Source organism: Pinus tabuliformis, chromosome 7 (assembly GCF_031772625.1).
Source record: "Pinus tabuliformis cultivar Carrire ecotype Pingquan chromosome 7, CPIR1, whole genome shotgun sequence".
Lineage (NCBI taxonomy): Eukaryota > Viridiplantae > Streptophyta > Pinopsida > Pinales > Pinaceae > Pinus > Pinus tabuliformis.
In genome coordinates this window covers 805,060,475-805,087,653 of record NC_142293.1, presented here as the reverse complement: position 1 = coordinate 805,087,653, position 27,179 = coordinate 805,060,475, and positions in this window count along the sequence as shown.

The following is a 27,179-nucleotide window of genomic DNA, read 5'->3' as shown; positions in this document are numbered from 1 at the left end:
GGGGCAATGCCTTTGCTTCTCTTGACACTCTCTTACAACTCAACTACTTTATGTTAATGACGTTGCTTGAAGGTTGAGAGTGGGCAAGAGAATATCCTTGAGGTGGCACTTTGTTCATTGTGTATTGTCTAGTAGCCCATTAACTCATGTAGGTGGATTATTTCCATCTCCCCCTCCACATTTGCACTTGGATATGCAGATTCAAATGTGCACAAATGAGAGACCCCTCTTGTTAAGTACAATACACTAAAAGCTAGTTGATACACATATCTTTGTTGTGTTCCAAAGATATAAGATACCAATTCTAATCTAGTACTGTGTTGTGTGAAAATCTATGGCCCAGGGGAGAGAATCTCCCAATATGGAAATCTTTGAGGGAATATTAGATGAGAGCAAGGAGGGGCAAACCTTAAAATGAGCATATTTTCAAAACTAGAACACATGCTTTAAGGTTTCATTTTGCCTCATAATGGGCATTTAAGGTGTAGAATTAGTAGGTGTTTAAGCTCATGTTATTTTTCTCGAATTTATGCCTTACGACGTTTACTTTGCAACATTTGGTGCAATTGCTAGTTAAAAACAATTTGAACACCACGACACAGTGACCAATCTTTTCATAGCAAATTTTCATTGGTCAATCACGAAAAGCTGAGGTTTGACAAATGAATGTCTAAACACCAAATGTTTTAGAAAACAACTTTGTCTAATGAGGCCACAATTTCGCCCGAATGACGAATATTTTTGTATGAATTTAATGAATATTTTTTCAAGAAATTTGATTATGGGAGTGTTTAAATCATTTTTTTGATGGCTGAAATGGATTTAGCACCATGAAGAACCCCTTGAGCACCCAAAATTCGGAAATTTGACACTGTAACCTAACTTGGATTTTAAAATATTTCCACTGGAATTTTTCGAAGTCATGTCAGAATCCTGTTTAGACTATGCTTTGGAAAACTCTAGACAAATTCATTGGAGTCATTTTTCTAATTTTACTTGTATTATTAATTTTGTTTACAAGTAATATAAATCAACTTAATTAAAATGGTGAAAAAAATATATTTACTTTGAAGATAAATTTTAACCCTATTTTCAAAAGGTATAATTACTTTCAAAATCTAAAGCATAATTATTTTTAAATTTTATAAGATATTTTGTGGAGATTAAATCTTTACTATCCACTTGTCCATGGGGTCTTGGATAATGTGGTTGGGTGCTCTGTTAAGACAATGATCGGGTTAACAATGATTGGGTGCTCTGTTAAGACACTCCTTGATGTGAAGTCACTAGTTTTGTTAAGATACTCCTTAATGCACCAGTGCAATTCCCAACTCCATAAAGGTAATATATTGGACATAATGAAAATGTAATCCTATCAAACTTAAAAAACAAAATTCCTTAAAAAAAATCTAACACCGCAATAATAGCCATTGTTCACCTTGTAACCTCGATATGATTTTCACTTTCATGAGCTTACACAACTAACACCGACATAATATATAGGGAAAAAACTCGGAACCTCACATAATGGAGGAGATAACCCACAATTATCCAACGAACTTCCATATTTATCACGGGATGGGATGACCACTAACATGATTTCGAATGTCTTGCATAAGCAATACAATTTCCATCTCTGGATATGTACGGCCTCTAGGCCTCATAACGTTCATGAATTATGCAGGCTACTTCTCTAATTAAATTAGAGATATTTGGTCACACATCCTGATGATCTAATGCATTGATTCTCGTCCGGGACTGTTCCTGGTAATTCACATGAATTTTAAGCCGTAGTGTAAAGAGGTTTCAAATTTAGGGGAAATTATAGAAATTCTGGTACAGTTATAAATTTTTTGAAATCTGGGTTACGGATATTAAGTTTTTAGGTTTTTTTTGGATAGTATTGAATTGATTTTCACCATTAAAAACATTTAAACATTTTAGGATGGGGCAAAAAGTGACTTAGTCTTTTAACTTCAATTGTACTACTGGATTTCTATAGTTTTTTTAAATCAGTTATTAGTTTTTAGTAAACGATAAAACTAGTAATTGCATTTGATGTTACAAAGAAAATGTCGTAAGTAGGTAGTATATGGAAGAAGAGCATAGATGAATAACAATATGATATGTTATGCCATCTAAATGTAGCTTAATTCGAGTGAAAGATAAATTTTAATGTAATTGTTGTTGGGTTACCTTCTATAATTGAGGCCTCTGTCTTTCCTTTATCATATGAAAATTTAAATAAAGAATTAAAAATTTTAAATATCTAAATAATGGGAAATTAAAAGTGCAAATGTAAACTTATGTTGTTCTTGAATTAATCTACAAACTTGAATTCATAAAAGTTTCTTATATTAATTTACAAACACAACTCTAAAACGTAAGGACAAATCATCAAGGTTTTATGCCTTCCCTCATGTTTATGGAAGTCTACTTCAGTAAATAAGAGTTGCATTGTCCCTTAGAAAGGGTTGACCATATGATTAAGCGGCCAGTGTATAAGAAATGTTTTTAAAACACTTTATGTATCACATGAAACCATGCTCACTAGTACCTTATCATTATTATACACATGTTTGACATTAAAACAATTTAAAAATTTATGTATTAATAAAATAAATAATTCTGAATTAAAATTTTAGAAGTTGCGATAACCTCCTATCCTATAAAGTGTGCATCTTATTATATGTCTTTATCATGCAACACTTGAACTGTTTAGAAAACATTAACAATAATGATGCTCATGAGATGTTCATGAGCACGCAAAATCAAGTTTATCTTAGCATTAATTTTAATAAACCACAAATGCAATATGAAATTTTGAATTTAGATATCAAATTGGTATGGTAAGTGAAATCTTAATGGTTCTCTATAAAATTTGAAATAATTTATTTTTTATACTTTGAAATTAATTGTTTAACATTGATGAATGATGTGTGCAGTAATAGGTTATCACAACCAAGGCTTTTTGAAAAGATTGATACATACTTGATTTAAGACTTGATTTGAAATTTGATTATTCTTCAGTTGTCTCTTCTAGTATGTGTAGCTCGAGATAAAGAGGGGTTCATGTCAAAGAATCAAACAATATTTAAGTTTTTTATCAGAGAATTTATTTACTCCCTTGGTTATATTAATATTGGGAAAGTTGTATTCAACATATTCTTTCAATGAAGCTCACTTCTATTAGTGCTATTTTCACTTTCGAGCATCAAATAACTAGCCACCCATTTAAAGAGGTTAGTTAATTAATTCTTTGCCTTCAACCTTTTTTTGTATTCAATACTTATAGTGATCACAAATATAATAATGAATACTTGTCGTATTAAAGGTTAAAGCGTTGCTAACTTTGGCATTGTTCATATCCACATTTATGAGTTCGGTTCAGATAAAAAATTCAAACTCCATTATTGTAAATCTTAATTATTTAGTTTCTGTTATGAAAACTTCATTCAAAGCTATTTGAGATAAATTATTATATCATGCGTTAATTATGTTTAAAGACTCTTTGAAGATATGTGGTGAAAGCCTGACACAATATGAAAACTAACATGACTATAACGACCCACTAACCCCACAGTGTTTGAAGCCATTGTGAAGGGAATTTAAAGTGGAAATCAACAACCAACACATTAAGTGTTATTTCATGTCCGTGTTTTGAGATCGTTTTATATACATATGCATCTCTTCTTCTGTTATACCCCACTTACGTTAATTATTCCCCACTTATGCTTTGGTTACCTTTTCCAACAATCTCCGCTCTTTGTATTTTACTGGATTTTGGTACAACCATTTTATGCATTCAAATTGCACTATTTTGTAGTTGGGATTCAAGCTCGGTTTGTGGATCAACATATTTTTGTCAGAGATCATGGCTTCCATTGTTGGAAAACTTATGGGTACTCAGGGGAATTCATCCTTAAGAAAGAAAAATGAAGAGAAGAAACATATGGGAGGTAGGAGGAATGTAACTATGATGGCTTTTGTTTCTTTCCTTGGGATGAAAGAGAAGTATGAGACATTGAGATTAAGCTCTAGGGCTACTAAGAAAGATGTCAAGAGTGTTTTTCGTTGCCTTTATTTTCAGGTATATGAAAGTGCCCACTTGAAAGTTATAATTTTTCCATTTTTGAAGCACAAAAGCCTGTTACAGGTCACATATAGAAATTAGACATGCGAAGCTGTAAAGATTATAATGCTCCACTATCTCACACATTCTTGGAATTTTCAATAAATACTTTGTTCTAGGTTTGTATTTGTTCATAATAATTGTTAGGAAAAATTGCGATCTGTATTCAACAATAAATTTGTGCATAGAGTCATATTGTACTCATGTGTCGATACCATCTCGTTACAACATCATCTTGATGTTTGCAAAAGAGATAACTGTGGAGTTCAATTTCAGAAGATTAGTCCCGCTTATTAGGTAACTTGCTCTGTTTATGAACATCTTTTGTTTATATATGTTTTCAACTTTAATGACATTGTAATCTTATGCATGCCCATGTTACTGACAATTGTTATTTTTGTGATAAATTGAACTTTTTTATTTGTATAGAAAACTTATTTCTATTGCCTCAACTTCTGCTTCACAAGGGGCTTCTTCAATAAGATGAGCAACAAATTTTTTAGATGTCTCAATCTTGATGACTCATTGCTTTGCTCAGGAGCTCTAATATTGCTCTATATATTTTAATCTCCAATCTATTGGAAGATACCCTTGGATCTCTCTCCATCATGCCAAAGGATCTGCTCTTAAATGAAGAGCTAAATATTCTTGTTGTAATTCCAATGTTATTCAACGAATGGAAACCATTTATTTGACCCAAAGATATTTTTGTCAGTGATATGAATGTTGTTGTTTCATTCCATAAATTTACTTTTCTATGGTATGTCATACTGAGCATATATTCACCTAATTTACTTAGAGACATTTTTGTTAGTGATATGATTGTTGTTGTTTCATTCCACAATGTACTTTTCTATGGTATATCATATTGCACATATATTTATTGAAACAAGATATTAAATATTGACAAATTTTCTTTATTCGCAAGAATTATCAAAAGAGGTTAATGTTTTTTTGTGTGAATAAGATAGAATATATTACTGCATGAAAATTGTATTTACAAAAGGTTGGATTGTGTGAGAAAAACTCTCCAGCACAAGAGCCAACAACACAGGCCTTCTTGGCTTCTGATGGAACGGTTTTACATTGAAGCTTGCAAAAAAAAGAATTCTGAGTTTTCTGAGAAAATTACAAGGAGTCGTGCTGATATTATCTCCCATGTGTTCGAAGGGAGGGGTGACAGTGAAGATAATACAACTGTCCCAAATTCTTTATTGCCTATACAGTGCCTGCCGATAAGAGCTCTTCGACGACTGAGAGCCAGAGAGAGTAACATTTCAAAAAAGGAGTCTGCCACGGGCATTAAGGATTTCCTTTTGCAGGGTCATCATCCAGGCTGATAGGCAGCTCTTGAGTGCTGCCTTCTTGCGTGATTGTGGCCATTGGATGACTGGAGGAAGCACCAACTGCCTCCTTTTTGATGTTGGGGGAGCCTTCGACTGGCGAGCGGATCCCCGTGGTAGCCCATTTCTTCAGCATAGTGTAATGCGAAGAATCTTTGGTGACGAAGCGACAATGGTGGACTGATTCCACATAGACGACAAACTTGTCCGTAAGCTTGTCAATTTTCTCTTCCACTGCCTTGGATATTTCAGCCTGCTCCTGCATTGCCAGACCGAGGAGCGTTTTCATCTGCCATGAGAGGTCGATTGCGCGAGTGTACAGGTTCTCCCTGGCCCTGGTGAGACTTGGGTCAGGGATCCATGCAAATTCCTCTGCCACTTCTTCCGAGGACACCCCTCGTCTAAGGACCCTCGCCTAAGCTTCCAGGTTTGTAATCCGTTCTTGCATCTCAGGGTTAACAACTATGGAATAATTCAGGGAAACTCTCCCAACAAAATACTTGGCTCTGGTGGTGGGAGGAGAACCCAGGTTGTTCCAACGGGAGGTGTCATGACATTGGACACGACTCGGAGCTGGGCTTGAACTTCGCTTAGGTGCCATGAAAGAGGGAGAGGAGGTTAACCGACTTACAATGAAAGGGAGTTGGGAGAAACAAGCGGCAAGAGCAGGCAAGGTGACGGGGAGGAGCAGGTGTGAGGGGGTATACATAGGGGCTGGAGAGCATCGAGGGGTGGGGCGATCAAAGGCGGGGAATGAATGCGGATCGTGGGAGGTACCAGAGGTAGGTGAGGGAGGTTGTACCAAAAGAGGATGATAGGAAGGATGGACAACGCCCTAGAGGGGATACAGAGCTTTTGATAGCTCCTTTGGCATGACTGTCATTGGGATTGTGGCACGGGGCAGATTTCCCTTAGTACTGCCTCTCGCCGAGCAACTGCTATCATAATTGTTGAGACTGGAGATCTCAAAGCAGTTAGTGCCCATTATTCTGATTGTCCTTTTCATTGATGGTCTCACATTGCTGATGCAACCTGCCATGCTCTAGGTCAATCTAGGCCAACAAACTTAGACGGTAGGTATCCTCTGTACCTTCATTTGTTAGCCCGTCATCCAGGCCATTCCCATTGCGCCTGACATCTTGGAAATGAAGCCTGCTCACCCTCTCTATGTGGCATTTTATTCTTTGGAGGATTTTGTTTAGGCGCCAGTTGTTTGACACCCTAGCAACTTCCATGCCTTGCTGTAATTTGCGGCTGGCCTAAGTTGCCAGCGTCGAGTCCCCTTCAATGATAAGGGGTCCAAAGTTGTGGAGTTTGGCAATGGCCAGCCCGTGTTCTAGGGCCTGTAATTCTGCTGCGTTGTTGGTAGTGTTGCCAAGATTGCCCGCATAGATCCATAAGATTTCCCCATGCGAGTTCTGGAAGACACCCCAAAGCCTACTCTGCCCGGGTTACCTTTCGCTGCCCCGTCATAGTTTAGTTTGAGAGTGCCTGTCTCTAGGGGAGACCAGTGGTCTGCATTTCCCTGATTTCCTGAAATTCTTGAGGCCTTGGAGTACTGGGTGAGATGAAGATCTAGGAGGGTAAGAATACGCAGTTCTGAACTATTGGGAGGGTCGCTGGGGCATTGAAGAGTGGAAGAAGCCACCATTTCTCGGATAGTTTTCTTGAATATGGATAGAAAAACTTCTTCCTAATTGTGGATTCCTCTGAAAATTCTTGCATTCCTCTCCTTCCACAGAGCCCAGCAAATGATACCTGGTATAAGGTTCCAGGCTCTATTCACCAGAGGATTAGGGGAAAGGGAGGATCTCCAATTTTCAATGGTATTGAGGATGGAGGAGATATCCCTATCTGAAACCTTGAAAACTAAATAGACCCAATTCCACAACTTGTTCGCGAAGGGGCACTCGTTCAACAAATGGTTAGATGTTTCTTCCTTTTGCTCACAAAGATTGCATCTAGAGGGGCCAATGAACCCTTTCTTCCTTAATTTGTCCCAGGTTAGAATTTTTTTGTGCATGATGAGCCATAAAAAAGGGTGATTTTTGGCCAGTATTTCCTTTCCCACAGTGTCTTCCATTTTCGCTCCATCTGATGTTGGTCATGGAGCGCAATGTAGCTGTAAGCTTCCTTTAAGTTGAAGTGCCCGACCAGATTCTTCCCCCATCTGATCTTGTCCTCAATGGTTTCAACTTGAATTTTTCTTTTCTAGAGTTTTCTCGAGATCTCCTGCCACTCCAGAGGGTTAGGTGGGGGTTCCCAATCTTTTTCGTCTAACCATTCCCTCTAGTTATCACTGCCATTGCTTGGTTTCTAGTATTGGTTGACCCTGTTCTTGCCCTTGTTTTGCATACCTATCCGGATCTGTCTGAATTGATCATTGACAAGATCTGGCCTTTGTTTCCAGGCATCTTCCCAAAAGAGTGCTTTGTCCCCATTGCCCACCTCCCAAAAACTGTGATTATGTATGACTGCTCTGTTGTCCCAAGCCTGGTTCCATGGTTAGGAACACATTTCACTTTTTAGATGATGCCCCAGGGGGAGCTTGGGTTTGCAATCCATCGCCACAATGTTTTGGCTCCCAGGGTTTTCCCTAAGAGCTCAGGGTCCCTCAAACCGAGACTGCCTGCTTTTTTGGGTTTACACAATTTGTCCCAAGCCACCAACGCCCACTTCTGCTTCTTTTCCAAGCCTCTCCACAGGAAATTTCTCTGGAGGTTTCTGAGAGTGTTGGAGATGGATTTGGGGGCCACAAGGGTAGAGTACAAATATTGGGGTATGACCTATAAGACAGACTTGACTAGAACCAAATGACCTGCCAAATTTAGAGATCTGAATGTCTAGTTAGCAAGTCTTTTTTCCATTTTGGTGATAAGATATTCCCAAGTTGAACGAGCCAGGGGCTTGTCAGTAAGAGGGACACCAAGGTATTTTGAAGGGAGGTTGCATCTCTGAAATTCCATTATTCTAGCAATGTTCCTTTGGATGGCCAGAGGGGTGTTAAAGAAAAACAATTTGGACTTTTCTTGGTTTATAGAGGTGCCAGAAGCAACAGAGAAACTTGAGAGGATGGCTTTGAAGGATAAGGCTTCTTTGATTGTGGGGAGGCCCATTAACAAGGTATCATCAATGAATTGTTGATGAGTGGAGGGAGGAGCAGAGGTATAAAGCTTGAGGCCAGATAGGGCATTGGTGGAAGAGGTAATTGTGATGGATCTGCTAAGGCCCTCTGCCATTATGAAAAAAAGGAAGGGAGAAATAGGATCCCCCTAACGGATGCCTCTAGATGGGCTGAAGGGTTGAGATGGGGATCCATTCAGGAGAATCGAGAAGAAAGCCCCTGAGACCATCGCCATAATCCATTTAATGCAATCCTTGTGAAAACCAAAAGCTGCAAGGACATCTTTCATGTATTCCCAACTGATTTTATCGAAAGCTTTAGACATGTCCAATTGCATCATCATTCCAGGCTTCCTCTGAACTTTAAGAGAATGGATTAATTCATGAGAAACGATGATGTTATCCATGATTTTCCTCCCTTCCACATAACCAGTTTGGTGTTGGGAAATCAAAAGAGGCAGGATGGTTTTTATTCTGTTGGCCAAGACTTTTGAGATGATCTTGTATATGATGTTGCAGAGGGCTATAGGATGAAACTTGTCTGGGGAGTCAGTGCCTTCATCCTTGGGAATTAAGGTTAGAAAGGTGGCATTAAGAGCTTTTAAAACAGACTTTTGAATTCTTGACTCCTCCACCAAGGCATGAACCTCATTTTTTAGCATAGGCCAGTAGGATTTGTAGAAGTCTATGGTAAACCCATCCGGACCTGTCGCTTTACCATTGGACATAGTCATAACAACTTCCTCCACCTCTTGCATTGAAACTTTCCTCAATAGCATTTTATTGTGATCCTTGGTGAGGATAGCCGGGATGTTGTTGGTTATATATTGAATGGCCCTTTCCCGATCAGTCCTGGGCTCTGATAGGAGAGTGTTGAAGTACTGATTTAGTTCATCTGCCATGTCCTCATGAGAGTGGATAAGGTTTCCCTCTCTATTTTTTAGGGCCAATACCCTATTGTGTCTTTTGTGTTGTATCATCGAACGATGAAAGAAAGTTGAGTTCCTTTCCCCACACTTTAGCCAGTTAATGCAGGATTTTTGATGCCAAAGTTTCTCTTCTTGAGAGACCCTTTCCTCCAAACTTTTTTGAAGATTGAGCTCTTCATGTTTCCTTTTTTCAGTGATGCCCTAATTAATGATTTTTTAATGGAGGATTTCCATTTTATGTTCCAGGTTCCTTTTGTCAATGATGATGTTTCCAAAAGTTTCCTTGTTCCATAGTTTGATCTCATTTTTGATGGATTTCAGTTTCTGCTGGAATTTATACATCTTATTTCCGGTTTGGGGCATTGGTTTACTCCACCATTCTTTCATTTTTTCCATGAAATCTGGGTGCTCCAACCAAAAATATTTGAATTTGAAGGGTCTATTCTTCGGGCCAGGGGAAATGTGAACCTTCAAGGATATCAACCAATGGTCAGATCCTGATTGAGGGAGAATTCTTACCTCCATTTCCCATGAGGTGAGATAGATCTCTTCTGAAAGAAGGAATCGGTCAAGCCTAGAAGAAATTTGTCTATCCCCCCTCGTCTGTTATTCCAAGTGAAAATTCCATTGTTTGTAGGGATGTCAATTAGACTAAGGCCTTCGATGGTGGACTGAAAGGCCTCAGAGTCCTTATCAAGTTTTCTTATGCCTCCCTTCTTTTCCGTGAGGTTTATCACCATGTTGAAGTCACCCGCAACAATTTTGAAAGGCAGGTGGATGGAATCAAGGAGTTTAGATATGCTCTGCAACATCTTGATTCGTTCCACCGCTCTGTGTGGAGCATAGATATTGGTGACACAGATGCTATCGTTGGTGCCAATGATTTTCAAAACAATGGTGATGGAGTGTTTTGTGGCAACAGAGGAGGTAAGATCATACTGAGAGCTTTTCCACATGGTCATGATTCCCCCTACTGATCCGATGGCCGAGTTTGCAGTGTAATTGTATTGCTTGAAACAATTTTTTTGAAGGAGAGTGAGGTGAGCCATGTCAAGTTTGGTTTCTTGAATTAAAAGGATATCCGGTTTATCAACTAGGAGTCTATTTTTCAAGACTCTTTTCTTTCCGGGACCATTGAGTCCTCTAATATTCCAAGAGATGCAATTCATTGGTAAAGAGTGGGAGTTAGGGCTAGGGCCTTTACCTTTCCTTCGTTAATGAGTCTGGTGCCAAGTTCCTGAAGAAGCTGACTGGTTGTTTTCCTTCCTCTTTTTTGACTTGGGCCTTTTGGGCTGTATTTTCCTGCTGCCATGTTTTCCAGAATGTTGTTAACTACGTTGTTTTCAGGTGGTGTTTGACTTGAGCTCTACTTTAATTCCTCTTGAAGGAGGTAGGCTCCTTCGATTTTTTGGATTTGGTCTTCTGGAATCACAGCCAGACCATTTTTCTTCCATTCCTCTGCTACCGATAAGAGGTCAACTCCTTCCAATGCCTCTTCTATTGCGTTTTCCTCTGGGGTAGAGTCCACCAGTACTTGTTCCATTTCTATGTCTTCCTGTAAATTCTCGTCTTCCTTGTTGTTGTGATCCAAGTAATGATCCTCTTGCCTCTAGTTTGTTGCATTTTGTTTATCCTCTTTGGCCTCCTCGTCATTTGAGCTATTTGAGAGTGGTTGTTGCAAATTATTCAGAGCTTCAAATTTGTTTAGGCTAGCTACCTGGTGTTGTTCTTTCTTTGTGTTAGTTTTCTTGTTGTTTTTATTCCTTGTGTTTACTCTGGTGAAACCCTATTCATCCTTTTTCTTGCTAACCTGCTCACTGCTTTGAGGCATTTTATTTTGTGGACAGTCCCTAAAGAGGTGTCCATGCTCATGGCATTTTCTACACCAGAATGGGATGTGTTCATAGTCAATGCTCTGGAGCCAGACTTCATCCCTGAATATTAGTTTTATGGCTTCCGGAAGGGCTCCAGAGACATCGATGTAAACACATATTCTGGCATATGAAACATAATGTCTGCTTCGTGTGCCCTCAGACATTTTTATATATTCACCTAGTTGGTCTCCAATGCCTTTAAGGACAGAAGGAGCCCAATAATCAGTCGGCAGGGAGTAGAGGCGAACCCAAACTAGGACCCTAGTGAAGTCCTCTTTCTTAGGAGTGAAGTTTTCTTTCCAGAATCTCATATACAGTCCTGTAGAGTTGAAGAAGTAGGGTCCTCCCTCAAATATCCTGTCTCTGTCTTCTAAGAGATCGAAAATGACTGTAAAGAACCCCTTTGAACCTAGTTGTAGTCTGATTTCTCCCTTTGGTTTCCATTTGGCTTGAATCCACCAATTTAGTGCTTTCTTTGTGGGCCAGATGCCCATGAATTTGCATATTACTGCATGTTCTTGCATATAGTCTCTATAAACAACTACCCCCGGGTCTTGGATTTCCAACTCCGAGATTTTTTTGGCTTTTGGGTTGTAGTTTCTTCTTGGTTTTGTTCTTGCCTTTTGTAGTTGTTCCTTTGTGGTTTCTGCCTCCATAGTTGTTGAAGTATTTGCAGAGGTAGTGCCTGTGGTAGTTTGAGCCTCTACATTTTTCCCTTTCTCCTTCCGTTTAGCCCTTGCTTCAGGGCTCATTTTGGAGGAGTGAAAGGTTGTGCATGAAGCTAGCTTGGTGAAAAAAGACTCCTTCTCCTGCAGTCGACTAGTGACCATGTCGCGAAAGGAGGGGGCCTTAGGGCCATCATCTGACTCCTTCTGCTGCAGTTGACCAGTGACCATGTCGCGAAAGGAGGGGGCCTCAGGGCCATCATCTGACTCCTCCATGGAAGAAGGAGAGGTGAGGGAAAGCCCAGGCAATCGAACACCTCGACTCTCCGAGGGTAGCCATCGGGAGAGCACGGGGATACTAGACCTAGAGCTTCAGAGATTCAGAGCCGCCGCCGCCATCATCCTGTTCGTTCAAATATTAGTTATAGTTGTTTTGGATTTGTAACAAAAGAGGTTAATGTTAATGTTGATTTTATAGTTTTTATTTTTTATTTTTTTATTGTGAACAAGGTTATAAGAAATCTCATTGTTTTATATTACTGGTTTTGGAAATTGTTATTAGGACAATGTTGGGGTAATTCTGAAGTATTTATGCTTTGAAGTTTAATTGTGAATTCATTGAGTGGATCTTTGATGCCTAAATCTTGCCACGAGAATTTTCTAAATTGTCCAACACTAGGAAAAAGGGGAATACAAGTGGGTAAATTGGCCGATTCATAAATGTAGAGGAAGAGTGGGCAACAACACAAAATATTTAAGGTGTTTCAAATGGATTATAGCCCTTTTAGATGGGTATTTAAAACCTTCTAATATGTAATGTTAAGGAAACAATGAGAATTCATTAATTGTATTTTCTGGTTTACAAGAAATTTATTGCATGCATGTTCTAAATTGTGTACATATATTTTCTATCAAGGACAACAACTGATACCACAACCATGCTTGTCTTCAATTGTCCACCATCATCTTGACCATTAGAGGAAATTTTAGCCTAAAAATGCCTATGAAAATTTCACGTAATTTCCATGTCATAATATGTAAACCAATCAAAATCCTTAAATTTGAAAAGAGTTATATGTAAATATTTTGGAGGGAAAATAAGAAAAACTATTTTTTTTTAATTGTATTTTTGGTTTATCTCCTTATAGGTTTACTCAAATTTCAAGTGTAGACACTCGCTGGATGCATAATTAAATTCTGCATCCAGGGAGAACCCATCATGCATACTTTTGAGAAGACATACAATGATAAAAAAGGAAGATACATTAAAAATGTGTTGAATATGGAGACATCTTCAATTTTTATCAACGGGGGTCTTCTAAAAAGTATGCATGATGGGTACTCACTGGATGCGGAATTTAATTCCACATCCAACGAGTGTCTACACTTAAAATTTGAGTAAACCTATAAGGAGATAAGCAAAAAATACAATTAAAAAAATAGTTTTCTTCTTTTCCCTCCAAAATTCATAACTCTTATTTTATTATTTTTCCTTAGGAGACCACTTTTAGGGTGCAATTTCCTCTAATGAACGTGTCGTTGCAACTGCCGTAATGAACACGATTGCAACAATTCCTCCCACTGACATGGTGGCCTACACCTTAACATTCTGAGCATGATACTTGTTTTTTTTTCTTGCCCTTTTTTTCAACTTTAACCCACCATGATTTCTTTGGTTTAGCTTTTTTTCTCACCTGCAAAACATGTAGGAATCTTAATCCGATATAATAGTTTTAATGACTATTTTTTAAACAAATTAATGAACCCATAAATACTTACAGGTTGTGAAATAATATTGTCTATAACCAGCTTTGATGTCTATGACGAACCCATAGTAAAAGTATGCCATTATTCGACCTTCGAATTCGTTAATTCTCTTACTTCGACAACTTTGTTTTCTTCTTCAAACTGTAACTTCAATGATGCCAAAGCTTTAAAAACCCTCCAAAGCATAAATACTCCATGAGCAAGATTAAAATTAATGAGTGAGTGAGTTCAAACAGTGGAATCAAAGAGTCAACTGACAGTTTAAGTGGTGGGATTTAATGGTTGAAGAAAAAAAACGAGTGAGTCAGTTAAGACGACATGAATCAGGGTGTTAATTGACAATTCAGTTTAGGGGGTGGGATATAATAGCATAAGCCAAAAAATAATGAGTGAGTCAGTTAAGGTAGCGTAAATGAAAGAGTCAGTTGATAGTTCAAGCGATGGGATCCAATGACGGAAGACATTTCAATCATCTAACACATGATTAGACGGAGCAAACTAGAGCAGGAGGGAAGTTCATCCAAGAGGGAATGCCTTATAGTTTAAATATGTATAATACTTTTAATAATTTGTTTCAGTCTATTGTTATGGGGAATGTGTTTTCTACTAAATAATGGATTATAAGTTGAGAATCACCAATCACATTCGAACAAAGGTATTTTCATCGTTAGATGTCATTAAACCTTCGAAGCATATGCTTCCATTAGTTTATTGGAAAGGGATTCCATTCCCTAAGAATAAAACGATTTTACGTGAATTTAAATTTAAATTAAACAATTATATAAATTTTCAATAAAATGAAAATTAATAAAAATTCAAATTTTAAATAGGTAATATAATATTATACTAGCACAATCACATTTACCAATGTGGTTGATATACGTGATAGGCGTATATGAAACACATCTACAACCACATTTACCAATGTGTTTGATATACAATGATAGACATATATCCACCACCCACCACATTAATAATGGTTAGGTGTATTTTGTTAAAGGCTAACTATTTCTCATTTTTTTTTGTAAGCTTGGTAGGACTCTCCTATTTCATGTTTACATGTCCATTATTCACCCCGTTACAGGGGGAGGGTACCACAATATTTGAACCTAAGACTTCCGGTTTAGTAAGTCTTCATTTCCATGGCCACTACCACTTGAGCTACCACAGGTGGGCAACTATTTCTCATTATTAATGACTATATAAAATTTAAATAATAATAGCCATATTATTTATTATTTATATAATTATACTTATTATGTTAACATTATTTTGTATATTAATATAATATTAGTAATTATATAAAATTTTGTTATTATATTAATAGTTATATTTAAAACTATAATGTAATTCACATTTAACATAATAATAACATTGAGTTGTTATTAATAATATGTATTTACCTCTACCATTATGTTATCATAAATAATTACTATATATTTATTAATATAATTGTCAATATATTTTATATATTTACTTGGAGTATATTAATAATATTAACTATATATTAAACTAAAACATATTTGTAGTCTTAAGCAAAGTCTTTTGGTAGAAATCACATAAGAGAAACTTTTGGTCGACGCATTTCGAATACAGAAAATATTTATAGTCTATTAAACTAAAATATATTATATTATTACTTCAATATATATATATATATATATATATATATATATATATATATATATATAATTTCTTTTTTTTCCTAGGAAAAATCGAACTTTCTATTAAGGCAATAAAAAAGTTACATTTGTAGATGCAATTGAGCATTTTGAGTACTGTATGTCCACAAAAATCATATAGCAAAACCATCTCTAGGCTGATTGTAGCAAGAACTACTCAGACCCATATACCAAAAAAGTGATATCCATGTCCAGATCATGGTCCTCCCAATTAATGAGGAAAACGACCCATACATTAAACTGTTTTTATACAAAAAAACTATAAGGTATAAACCAGTATCCACCAAAAACATAAAATGTATGTTAAACACTACAACATCAACAAAAGCATGAGCTGATAGAAGATAAATTAAGTTTACTGACAGGCCAGACAAATCAAAATGTGCATGGTTGTTGATCCAACACATAGATCCTATCATCCTCCACTTTAGTTATGCGCCAGTCATCCAAAGCCTATTGCAAACCCTCCTTAGAAAGGAGGTCTGCTTCTGTATTTCATTCCCTATAGATGTGGAAAATAGTTATGAGATCAAAACTCAATTTTAAATGTGAAATTTCTTCTAATATTGGAATCAAAATATAATTTTGACATCTTTGTACTCCGTTAAACCAATTAATAACATTTAATGAGTCACCAAAAATTTGAACTGATCCCATCCCCATATGAATAAGCCAACACAATAATAGTTTCAAGGATTGAAGTTCTGCATAGTTGTTTGATCCTGAGCCAAGGCCCACCGAAGCTTTGATAGTTTTGTGATTATTGACATGGATAACTAGCCCCGATCCACATTTTTCTGTGTGTCAGATGCTTCATCAAAATATTCCCATGGTAAACCAACCCTGATATGTTCTTCTCTACTGATCCTAGATGTCTTATTTGGAGATGGCAGAGGGATTAAAGAAAATATAGAGGTGCATTCAACATCAATTGGAGAGTGCGCGAGAGTGATGTCCTGGAAGATGCCCTTGTTCCTAGCCAACCATATGCCCCAAGAAATGATCAAAGGGATATTTCTGTGATTTTCATCCGGAGCAGAATTCCACCATATTTGCCAAACATCCCATATATTTGCCCCATTCCATGTTTGTGATATCCCCAAAAGTCTTAGTGTGGCTTCCCAGATCTTAATGATAAAAGGACAACTTCAGAAAATGTGATGGACATTTTCTTTCTAACTTTTTCATAAAGCACACCATCCAGGTCCATGTTTGTTTCGCTTATGAAGGTTATCCTACGTAGGTATTTTATTTTTTAGGAAACACCAAAAGAAGAGTTTTGATTTCACCAGGCTTTCTGATTTCCACGGAATTTTGCACCACCAGTCCTATACCCCCTAAGCCCTTCTGTCCATTAGATAGTTGTAACCATACTTGGGAGAATATTTGCATGTAGGAGCATGAACCCATCGAAGCACATATGGGCGATCCCTTATCCTAACATTAGTGTGCTATAATTCTCTTAGGTAATTCTTCCATTCCTCTTCCCAGAGGGGCTTTAGATGTAGATCCTTTACTGTTTTCCATCCTTGATAACAAATTGTGGAGAGGTCCTCTCTTGCAATTCGATTTAGGATTTGAACACCTTGGGTATGCAAACAATTCATTATCTCCCTTGAAAGAGCGAAAACCTCATTGCATCCCACCCACGGGTCAATTCGTATTTTGCAATTCTCCTAATTTCCAATGTACCAAGCCAGACCATATTCTATAATGCTGAAATAATCTAATGTCACCTTCCATACTACTGAAGCGTGGAGGGGATTTTTATCAGGCCTATGCATCCATTCATCAATGTGTACTTCTTTTAACAACTATCATCCACAAATTATCCATTGATAATAACCTCCACCCTGATTTTGCTGCTAGGGAGGATGCAAAATATGAGAGCTCCTTTATACCCCAACCTTCCCATGCCTTTGGCTGAGCAATTTTGACCCAAGCTACCCAAGGAAGTACTACATCCTCCTTTGATCCATCCCAAAGAAAATGGCCACACACTTTCCTAATCCGAGTAAGGATGCCTTTTGGGACCCATGTGAGAGCGATCCAATAGACTGGAATGGATAGAAGGACCATTTTTAATTAGAACTAGTCTCCCAGCTCTCGAAAGCCACTTATATCTCCAGTGTTTAATACGATTTCCAATTTTTGCCAAGAGCCAATGCCAATAATGTTTCCTGTAAGTGTCCAGTTTAAGATGGAAACCCAAATACTTGAAACTGTCCTTCATGGATTTTGCTTCAAAAGGGAGAACCGAGATGATCCTGTTTACCTCATTCCCCAAGAAGCCTTCGTGTATTATTGATGATTTCTTAGCATTTATACACATCCCAGTTGCTTTTAAAAACAGATCTAGAGAAGCTTTTAGATGTTGTATATCACTTCTACTTCCATCACTGAACATAAGTATGTCATCCACGAACATCAAGTTTGTGATATACAAATTGATAGCTACTTATATTCCTTTTAGTTCATCTCTTCTTTTCGTTGCCAGAATCAGTTGACTAAGACTTTTTGCCGCCAGTAAAAAGAGGAGATGACAGTGGGCATCCCTATCTGAGTCCTCTTTGGCTGTGGAAGAAGGCAGATGTAGCACCAGTTAATATATATTATAATATATAATAACATATCATTTAATAATATAATATGTAATAATGTCCACAAGGTCTTGGATAGATGTTGATTGGGTGCTTTGTTAAGGCACTCCTTGATGTGAAGTCATCGGTTCAATTCCCTACCCGATCGGGGTGATATATTGGACATGATGATGATGTAGTCTTGCTAAGCTTACAAAAAAAAATAATATAATATGTAATAATAATATATTATAAAATTTAAACCCTAGGGTTTAAACCCACATATATAAAAACCTAGGGTTTATTAACTGCTTGTGTTTTAAATATTGATCCCAAGATATTAATAAACCCTAGGAATTAATATTTTAAGCCCAACAAACTAATAAACTAAAGGGATTAAATTATGAACCCAAGGAATTATTAATATTATAAATGAACCTAAGGGTTTAATATTATAAACCCAACTAATTAGTAAACTCAAGGGATAAATATTATAAATCTAAAGGATCAACAAACCCAAGGAATCAATGTTAAAAACAAATGCAATTAATAAACCCTGAAAATTAACACTTTAAACCCTAGGAATTAATATTTTAAACTCAAGGGATTATTAATATTATAAACCCAAGGGATTAAATTATAAACCCAAGAAATTATTAATATTATAAACCCATGGGACTAATAAACCCAAAAGTTAAATATTATAAACTCATGGGATACATATTATAAACCTAAATGATCAACAAACCCACGGGATCAATATTAAAAACACAAGGGATTTATAAACCCGATAATTAATATTTTAAACCCAAGAGATTGCTATTTTAAACACAAGGGATTGATAAAACCACATGATTATTAATATTATAAACTCAAGGGATTAATAAACCCTAGGGATTGTTAATATTATAAACCCAACCACATTAGTAAATGTGGTTGAAAAACGCTAATAAACGTTAATGATATAAATCTAATAATAATAATAATAATAATAATAATATAACTATTACAATAAAATAATAATAATAATTATTAATTTATATTTATAAATAATTATAATGTTAACCAATTTTTTCCAAAGGAAAAAACGGTAACCTTTTATTTAAAAAATGAAAAGTTACACTAGCAGATGCATTGAAGCATTCCATAAGCTGCCCATTTGGGCTCGAGTGCCTTTGCACCCCACGCAAACGTTAGAAGACTAACGTGCATAAAGAAGAAATAGAAGAAAGAAGAGAGAAGAGAGAAAGAAAGAGGCAAGAAAACTGAATTCCGGCTGTGAGTAAAAACTCACGCTTCAAGTTTTTCTCCCCTTTTTCTTTTCGACCTTGCGCCACTCTCCTTGAGTGGGCTCGATCGAAGCTATGACTAACTGTGTTTCTGCTTTCTGTGGGATTGTTTCCTTATCTGAGTCTGAAGTATCTGAGTGGTGATGCCGTTTGATCCCTCCCATGCTTTGATCCTCGCTTGTCTTCTCTGCCTGGTTTTGTTGAATCTTTGTGATCTTGTTTTCTGATGTATCTTCCTTCTGAGTCTCCATTTCTTGGGATACCTCTGCATTCTCTGCGGGGATGTCGTCCTCTTCTGATTCTGATTCTTCATCATCTGTGTCAGGGGATGGAAATTGCCATCCTTTCCTCTGCTTCCCTTTCTGCTTCTTTTTACTGTTTGCTTTTTTTGCTTCTGGGCAAGTGCTTTGTAGGTGTCCTGTCTGCCTGCAAAGCCTGCATCTGAAAGCAGTATTTTCATAGTCTAGTGCTTGAAGCCAGTTTTGTTGTTTGTAGATCAGTCTTATGTTGTCTGGCAGCCCTTTGCTTAGATCCACTTCCACACAGATGCGTGCAAAAGTGTATACCCTTTCGTCAATCCTCTCCAGATTTGTTTTGATATATTTCCCTATGTTGTTCCCAATTCCTTCCAAGACTTGTTCACTCCAAAAGTGAAGAGGAAGGTTGTATAGGCGGACCCAGACCGGTACTTTGGATACAGTCATGTTGTTTGGATCGAAATCTGGGAACCATGGGGTCATGAACAGCCCCGCTGTTCCCCAGAACCAAGGCCCATCTCTGATGATTTTTTCTCTGACTTCCGAGGATGCAAATCTGACTATGAAAAATCCCTTGGAGCATAAATGTATATCACATTCCATGGTCCAAGTGGTGTAGATCCAATGGAATAGATCCATTGGTTTAGGCCAAAAACTGTTAAAACGACAGATTAGGGCCTGCGTTTCATAGGATTTGACGAAAACATCAAGCCCTGGAGAATCAAAATTTAGGGCTGGGGTTTGCCCTAATTGATCTACTATGTATGGCCTAGGAGTATACCTGCCTTGATCTGGAGAGGATCCTGTATCTTTATTACCCTGAAGAATGTTTTTGTATGAGGAGCCACCCTTGAAATTCTGCTGTGCTGCTGTCCTTTTCCCCTTATCCCCTCATGAGAAGTTTTTGTCTCCCCCTGTGCTGCTTGTCTGACCCTGAGCAGGGGCTCCTCCTCTCAGTCTGAGGTTCAAAACAATGGTTTCTCCTGGGTTAATCCCATAGCTTCCCATGGTTCTGTTGTCTTGGAGAGACCATCTGCCATTGACTAAGTGTTGGATCTGTCTAGGGTATCCAGTCAATGCACAGATTTGCTGCTTCAGCTGCAGCACATTACTTTCTGCATGCACCCATACTAAAAAGGATTTCGTCTCTGGGGTTTTTATGAAAATCTGGAAACGAGTTTTTGTTACCTGATGTCTACAATCTAGCTGAGTTCCTGCTCTGCCTGAAACATTGACATTGCTGGTTGCCTTTTGATCTGACTGTCGGCGATCTTCCAGATCTGCGCTTCTGTTGATGCATTCTACCATTTGCCTGTTGCGATCTGCAAACTCTCTGTTGGATCGGTGCATAGAACCACCGATCAGCTGCCTGAGCTCCTGGGGGTCTTTGATCTTGCTCATCTTTGGGAGATCCGGCCTGGATCTACAGGCTTTGGGCCATGCACAAGAGTTCATAGGCAAAAATGCCCCATGCAACCCATCGTCTTTGCATGCATGAGACAACTGTATGGATGGAAGCCCGTCTATCCCTAATCTGACAGGTCCTGTGTTTATCAGACCGATTTCCTCCAATTTTCCGCCCCCAAAATGAGATCCGAGCCCAAAGACGTAAACGACCTGCGGATCTCTGGTCTCGGGCAGCTTTACTGGTCTCTCCTTCCGATCTGTCCTATTTGCATTTGGCCCAGCATGCAATGGGAGGTATGGACGGAGGTTACCTGCTGCACCCACGGCTTCTGTTAATTTCCGGGTATTTGGGCGCACGATCCAGGCCGCTTCAGTAACAGGAGGAGAGTCGAAACCCTCTGCCGCCACGATCTTCCTGTCAAGCCTGAAAGGATCTGCGCCCTTCCCTTCCACACCGTCTCCGACGATCGCCATGCGAAGGGTTCCATTTCCTGCACAAAACGAGATCACAGCGATGGCCATCCTGACTTCTCCGAGGCAATGACAACTATTCATACTTCTTCAATTATAATGTTAACCAATTATTATTATAATTATTTTAAAATAGTTATTGTTATTATTAATATTATTTATTATTATTATTATTAAGTAATATTACTATTATTATTATTGTTATTGGTTAATATTATTATTTTTATTGTTAAATAAATTTAATATCATTATTAATTAATAAATATTAATAATATTCATTAACCATAATTAATTAATTATTTAATATTAAATTAAAAATATTGTTGTTATTATTATTATTTTTAACAATAAATAATATAAATTATTTAAAAACTAATATTTAATTTATTAAATATTTTTTATTATAATTTATATTATATATTAAATATTGTTAATTAATTTAACGAGAGATTTATATTAAACTTAATGATTAATATTTTAAACTTTATGAATAATATGAACTCTTAGATTAATAAATTATATTATAAATCAATGGGAATAAGAAACCCAAGAGATTAATACTAAAAACCCAATGGATTATAAACCCAAGGGAATAATATTACACTCAAGAGTTTAATATTATTAACCCAAGGTATCTAAACCCTAGGACAAATATTGTAAACCATAAAATTATCATGGTTGACCATGGTTGATTTTCATATTGAGGCAATCTTTGTGACAATACGACGTTGCACCATGGTTGACCATGATTGATTTTCATATGCAGAAAATATTTGTCATAATGCAATGTTGGACCATGGTTGATTTTCATATTGAGAAAATCTTTGTCACAATGTGACGTTGGACCATGGTTGACCATGATTATAAACCAAGGGGATTTATATTAGACCCAAGGATTAATATTATAAACCCTATGAATAATATTAAACCCTAGGAATAAGAACCCTTAGGTATTATAAATCCAAGGGAATAATAAACCAAAGGAATTAATACTAAAACCCACGAGATTATAAACCCAAGGGATAAATATTATAAATCCAAGTTATATAAACCCTAAGATAAATGTTACAAACCCTTAGATAAACATGCTTGACCATGGTTTACCATGGTTGATTTTCATACTGAGATAATCTTTGTCACAATGCGACGTTGGCCCATGGTTGACCATGGTTTCTTTTCATATTGAAACAATCTTTGTCACAATGTGACGTTGGACCATGGTTGGCAATGGCTGATTTTTATATTGAGACAATATTTGTCACAATGTGACATTCGAACATAGTTGACCATGACTATAAACGCAAGGGATTTATATTAAACCATAGGATTAATATTATTAACCCTATGAATAATATTTCGTATTGAGACAATCTTTTTCAAAATGCGACGTTGGACCATGGTTGATTTTCATATTGATACAATCTTTGTCACAGTGCGACATTGCACCATGGTTGACCATGATTGATTTTCATATAGAGACAATCTTTGTCACAATGCAACGTTCGACCAAGGTTAATTTCCATATTGAGAAAATCTTTGCTGCCGCTACTGTGCGCTAAGCTGTGGAACCAAACATAGACTAGAGAGGCCTAGATCACAGCTGCCCCTCAGCGGCCTCTTGCTGCTGAGGCCCTGGACCTAATGGATCCTCCAGAGGATGGAGATCCTCTTCCAGATCGTCAACAGGAAACAGAAGAATCTGCAAAAGCTTTCGCTTCCCTCATCTCTGCAATGGGTCCACCCAAAAATCGACCATCAATAACCAAGTTTGTTAAAAGATTGGAAGACATCCCTGAAATCTCCCTCCCCCTACTCTCCCTCATAGAGCAGCGCTATCCCTTGCTGAACGTGGATTAGTTGGGTAGTTTACTGGGTTATGGCCCTCACCCAAGACGGTTCAGAAATGGGTTGAAAGGAACTGGACTGCATCGATAAATGGGAAAATATCAATCAGATTCTGTGGAAGAGGATACTACACCTTTCACTTTGAAACCAAGGAGGATCGCGATCTGATATTTAGGAATGGCCCATATTTCATGGATACAAGAGGACTGTATTTAAACAAATGGACACCAAATTTCGATCCGGAAATGGATGTGCCCAGCGTTGTTCCAGTATGGGTCAGGCTGCCACACCTCCCCCTTCACTGCTGGGGAGATGATTTAGTAAAGGCCATCGAAAATGCTGTTGGAAAATACATAGATAGGTGCAAACCAAAGGAGAATATGCATGCATGCGCCAGAATCTGCGTAGAAGTGGATCTAGGGAAAGGGCTTCCGGAGGTGATCAAGATCAAAGTGGACCAATGGACGCACATTCAACAACTGGATTACGAGCAAATTCCTTTCAAATGCAAGGTATGTCACGAATATGGCCATTTTGCTAATAGATGTTCAAAAAAGAAAGAAAATGAAAGTGAAAATGTAGAAGATTCAGAAAACAAATGGGAGCAGGCTAAACAGAAGAAGACATCCAATAAACAACCCCCTTCCTCCTCATCGCAGCCCCTTGTCCCCCCTGACCCTCTCCCCCCATCTCCAAAAGCAGACATCCCCTCTTCCCTCATTAGTCTAAATCCTTTTGGCCCATTGGAAGATCCCACAGCCCCTCCTTCCCCCAGATCCCCTCCCCAACCTCTTAACTCCTCCATATCTCCTCCTCTTACAAACATCCGTTCCCCGCCCCCTCCATCTGTTGACAGAATTATAACAAGAAATCAGTCAAAGGAATCCCTTCAAACCTTTGAACATAAAAAAAAAGCAGGAAGGAAGTCCAACAAAGAGTTGAGGGACGAAGCTGCAGCAAAGGAAATGGCTCTAGGTACGCAACAACCAATGGATTCTTTTTTGGGAAAAAGCTCTGGAAACAATGACAAAAGCCAACAGAGAGGGAAAGGTCCCGTGCATCACCCAACAAATAAGTAATGATTGTGGTCTCCTGGAATTGTCGAGGATTGGGATCATCCTTTAAAGAAAATGCCGCAAGGGACATTTTGGTAAAAGAAAATCCAGACATTTTTATGATTCAGGAGACCAAAACAAATAGTCAAGAAACTGGAAAAATAATAAAAAAACTAAAAAATTATGAAGGGGAAGCAATACAGGCTACAGGAGCTTCAGGAGGAATCTGCACGATATGGAAAAAAGGATACTGGGAAATGATACAACAAAAAAAGGAACAACACTGGATTCAAACATATTTAAAGCAAACAAGCACAAAAGAGCAGTACAACTTCATCAATATATATGCCCCCAATCACTACAGGGAAAAAGAGCAATGTTGGAACACCCTAAAGGAAACTCTAAATGAAATACAAAATGGAAAAATAATCCTTGGAGGGGATCTAAATCTGGTTAGAAATATAGAAGAGAAGTTTGGAGGGATATATCATGCAGACCCATCCAGGGATGCTTTGGAAACAATAATGGAGCAACACAAACTAATGGATATCCCCCAAACAATGGAAAATATACCTGGAGCAACAAAAGAGTGGGAAAAAATAATATAAAGGAAAGATTGGATAGAATATTGATCCAAGAAAACATAGCAGCAGGTTACAACTCAATAAAATAAAAAATTCTTCACACCACGGCCTCTGATCACAAGCCAGTGGCAATAATTATGGGAAAAATGGAAAATCAAGGACCTCTACCATTTAGATACAACTCAATATGGGACAACAACGAAGAATTTAGGAATCAAATCAAAGAAGCATGGGCACCAAGAATCATTGGATCACCCCAATATGTTTGGGAAACAAAGTTAAAAAATTTGAGAACTAGGCTTAAGGAATGGGCAAGAGCAAATGAAATCCAAAAAAAGAAAAGAAAAATAGAGCTGCAAAATAAAATGGACAACATGCAAACTGAAAAAGAAAATAAAGAGGAGGACAAGCAAGATTATCTAAGAGAGAAGGAGATTTTTTGGGAAATATACAGGGAAAATAGGAAAGAGGAAGAAGAGGCAAGACTGAAATCCAGAAGCCTTTGGCTCAATGCAGGGGATAAAAATACAGCCTTCTTCCACAACACCATGAAAATAAGAAGAGCAAGAAATCAGATAGACAAAATTCAAGTTGACGAACAAGAAGTCAAAGGAGCAGAGGAACTGAAAAAAGCAGCCCACAAACACTTCAAAAACCTTCTTTCAGCTAGTGAAGATGAAGTAGACTATGAAAGCTTCCTACAACACACAAAAAAAAAATTTAAAGAAGAGCAAAATTCAGAAATATGTAAAGAGATATCAGAAGAGGAAGTAGTGGCAGCCATCTGGAGCCTACATCCAGACAAGGCCCCAGGGCCAGATGGTTTCACTATAGCTTTCTACAGGCAACATTGGAATATAATAAGAAAGGATTTTTTAAGAATGGTGAAAAATGTTTTCAAAAAAAAAAAATAGGAAGCAACACAAAATCCTCATATCTTGCTCTAGTCCCAAAAGAATCCAACCCCTCCACCTTCAATAGATTTCACCCCATTTCCCTCTGCAACTCCTCCTACAAGATTATTACCAAAATAATTGCCAACAGAATCAAAGAAGTTCTACCGACAATAGTATCAGAAAATCAAGGAGGTTTTGTGCCTAGCAGGAAAATCATTGATAATGTAATTATTGTATAGGAAGCCGTCCACTCCAGCATGCAAAGGAAAGAGAAAGGAATCATTATCAAATTAGATATGGAAAACACATTTGATAGGGTCAGCCTTCCATATCTAATGGCAGTGCTCAAAAAATTTGGATTCTCTCAAGAAATAATAGAGGTCATCCAAGCTTGCATCTCGACTCCATGGATTGCACCTCTCATAAATGGAAGGCCAAGTGAATTTTTTCAGAGCTCCAGAGGTCTCAGACAAGGATGCCTGCTCTCCCCTTTTCTCTATATTATAATGGCTGAAACTCTAAGCAGAACATTGGAAAAACAAAGAAGAGAAAGAAATATTACTGGTCTTCGAATAGCAAGAGGAGTAAAGACCATAAACCACTCCTTGTTTGCGGATGACACCCTATTATTGGGAGGGGCCTCTACAATAATTGCAAGAAGATTCAAAAGAATTCTTGATGATTTTCTTCAGGTTTCAAGGGGGCTCTTAAACAACTCAAAATGTAGAATATATGGTTGGAACACTCCTCCCAGAATCATGCAAAGGATTTCACAAATCCTAGAAATCCCCATTCAGGAAAAATGGACTCATTTCTTCTATTTGGGGCTCCCCATCTCTAAAGAAAATATGAAGGCAAAATTATGGACCAAACAGATTGAAAAAATGAAAAACAAAATTCAGAGCTGGGGGATGATGTGGCTAAATATGGCAAGCAGGGTGATCTTAATAAAAGCACTACTTGCAACACTCCCAATCTATCAGTATGCAATAATTTTGGCACCAGCAAGTGCACACAAACAAATGGAGCTAATACTAAGAAGCTTTCTATGGCAAGGAGGGAAACAAGAAAATAAAAAATTCAGTTTGGTTAGGTGGGAACAAGTAATATTACCATATGAACAAGGAGGCTTATCAATAAGGCTACTTTCCCTCATGAATGCTTTTATGGGAATGAAAATAATATGGAGAATGGTAACAAGAACGGAGAGCTGGTGGAAAAAAACTCTCGCCTCAAAATACATGGACAAATCTAGAATAAGTTTGCTGAACGAAAATATCC